Below are 2,836 nucleotides of genomic sequence, written 5' to 3' on the forward strand. Positions count from 1 at the left end.
TTCAGTAGGTTGCCTTTTCATTTTGTTGATGGTTCCCTTTGCTGAGCAGAAGGTTTTAGTTTCATGTGGTCTCATTTATTTATTTTTACTTTGATTGCCTTGGCTTTTGGTGTCAAATAAAAAAAACATCATTGCTACGACCTGTGTTAAGAAGCTTACTGCTTATGTTTTCTTCTAGGAGTTCTATGGTTTCAGGTCTCACATTCAGGTCTTTAATCATTTTCAGTTAATTTTTGTGTATGGTGTAAGATAGTGGTCCAATTTCATTCTTTTGCATGTGTCTGTGCGGTTTTCCCAGCACCTGTTATTGAAGAGACTGTCCTTTCCCCATTGTGTATTCTTGCTTCCTTTGTCACAGATTAATCGACCATATAAGCATGGGTTTATTTTTAGGCTCTCTATTCTGTTCCATTGATCTTTGTGTCTGTTTTTATGCCAATACTATACTGTTTTGATTAGTATAGCTTTGTAAAATAATTTGAAATCAGGTAGCTTGATGCCTCCAGCTTTGTTCTTCTTTCTTAAGATTGCTTTGGCTATTCAGGGTCTTTTATGGTTCCATAGAAACTTTGGGATTGTTTGTTCTATTTCTGTGAAAAATACCATTGGAATTTTGACAGGGATTGCATTGCATCTGTAGTATGGGTTGTATGGACATTTTTTAAAATTAATTTTTATTGGAGTATAGTTGCTTTACAATGTTGTGTTAGTTTCTACTGTACAGCAAAGTGAATCAGGTGTATGTATACATATATCCCCTCTTTTTTGGATTTCCTTCCCATTTAGGTCACCACAGAGCATTGAGTAGAGCTCCCTGTGCTATATATAGTAGGTTCTCATTAGTTATCTACTTTATACATAGTATCAATAGTGTATATATGTCAATCCCAATCTCCCAATTCCTCCCACCGCCCCCCCTTTCCCCTTGGTATCCATAGATTTGTTCTCTATGTCTGTTGGGTTCTATGGACATTGTGACAGTATTAATTCTATCAATCCATGAGCATGGAATATCTTTACATTTATATGTGTCTTCTTCAATTTCTTTCATTACTGTCTTACAGTTTTCAGTGTACAGGTCTTTCACCTCCTTGGTTAAATTTATTCCTAGGTATTTTATTCTTTTTGATGCAATTATAAATGGGATTGTTTTCTTAATTTCTCTTTCTGCTAATTTGTTGTCAGTGTATAGATACACAACAGATTTTGTATATAGATTTTTGTATCCTGCAAGTTTACTAAATTTGCTTATTCTAACAGTTTTTTTGTGGAGTCTTTAGGGTTTTCTATATATAAAATCATGTTATCTACAAATAGTGATAGTTTGGGGCAGTCTTTTTTTTGTTAATTTTTCATTTTGAAATAATTTCACACTTACATAAATAGTTACAAAGACTCCCATTTACCCTTCACCTAGATTTTACCATAATCATTCTATTATCTGGATCAAGAAAACCTTCTTGATGAATGGGAAACCAAACCGTCATATATCCTCTGCTGTGGTAAAACTGGACTATTTGGGAGGCAGTAAATAACCGTGGTTAAGAATGTAGGCATTGGGTCTCATTGAACGTGGCGGCAGCTTTACAGATTGCTGTTTTCTCCTCCAGCGGACCTGGGCCTGCACTCTAGCAACCATGTCTAAGGGACCTGCAGTTGGCATTGATCTTGGCACCACGTATTCTTCTGTGGGTGTCTTCCAGCACAGAAAGGTGGGAATAATTGCCAGTGATCAGGGGAACCGAACTACCCCAAGCTATGTTGCCTTTACTGATACTGAACGATTGATTGGTGATGCTGCAAAGAATCAACTTGTAATGAATCCCACCAACATGGTTTTTGATGCCAAACACCTCATTGGATGAAGATTTGATGATGCTGTTGTCCAGTCTGATAAGAAACATTGGCCCTTCATGGTGGTGAATGATGCAGGCAGGCCTGAGGTTCAAGTAGAATACAAGGGAGAGACAAAAAGTTTCTATCCAGAGGAGGTGTCATCCATGGTTTTGACAAAGATGAAGGAAATAGCAGAAGCCTACCTTGGGAAGACTGTTACCAATGCTATTGTCACAGTACCCGTTTACTTTAATGATTCTCAGCGTTGGGCTACCAAAGATGCTGGAACTATTCTGGGCTCAATGTACTTAGAATCATCAACGAGCCAACTGCTGCAGCTATTGCCTATTGCTTAGACAAAAAGGTTGGAGCAGAAAGAAATGTGCTGATCTTTGATTTAGGTGGTGGCACTTTTGATGTGTCAGTCCTCACTATTGAGGATGGAATCTCTGAGGTCAAATCTACAGCTGGAGATACCCACTTAGGTGGAGAAGACTTTGACAACCGGGTGGTCAACCATTTTATTGCAGAATTCAAGCGCAAGCACAAGAAGGACATCAGTGAGAACAAGAAGGCTGTCCGTCGCCTTCATATTGCTTGTGAGCATGCTAAGCGCATTCTCTCTTCCAGCACCCAGGCCACTATTGAGATTGATTCCCTCTATGAAGGAATCAACTTCTATACCCTAATTACCTGTGCCCGATTTGAAGAACTGAATGCTGACCTGTTCCGTGGCACACTGGACCCTGTGGAGAAAGCCCTTTGGGATGCCAAGCTAGACAAGTCTCAGATCCATGATATTGTCCTGGTGGGTGGTTCAACCTGCATCCCCAAGATTGAGAAACTTCTCCAGGACTTCTTCAACGGGAAAGAACTGAATAAGAGCATCAACCCTCATGAGGCTGTTGCTTATGGTGCAGCTGTCCAGGCAGCCAGTCTATCTGGAGACAAATCTGAAAATGTTCAAGACTTGCTGCTGTTGGATGTCACTCCTCTTTTC

General features: G+C 39.5%; 1 pseudogene; it reads left to right on the plus strand.

Moving 5' to 3' along the window:
• Nucleotides 1-1,634: 1,634 nt before the first annotated feature.
• Nucleotides 1,635-2,836, plus strand: part of LOC103091189 (heat shock cognate 71 kDa protein pseudogene) — a 1,925-nt pseudogene continuing 723 nt past the window's right edge.

This window comes from Lipotes vexillifer, unplaced genomic scaffold (genome assembly GCF_000442215.2).
Source record: "Lipotes vexillifer unplaced genomic scaffold, Lipotes_vexillifer_v1.1 scaffold1114, whole genome shotgun sequence".
Lineage (NCBI taxonomy): Eukaryota > Metazoa > Chordata > Mammalia > Artiodactyla > Lipotidae > Lipotes > Lipotes vexillifer.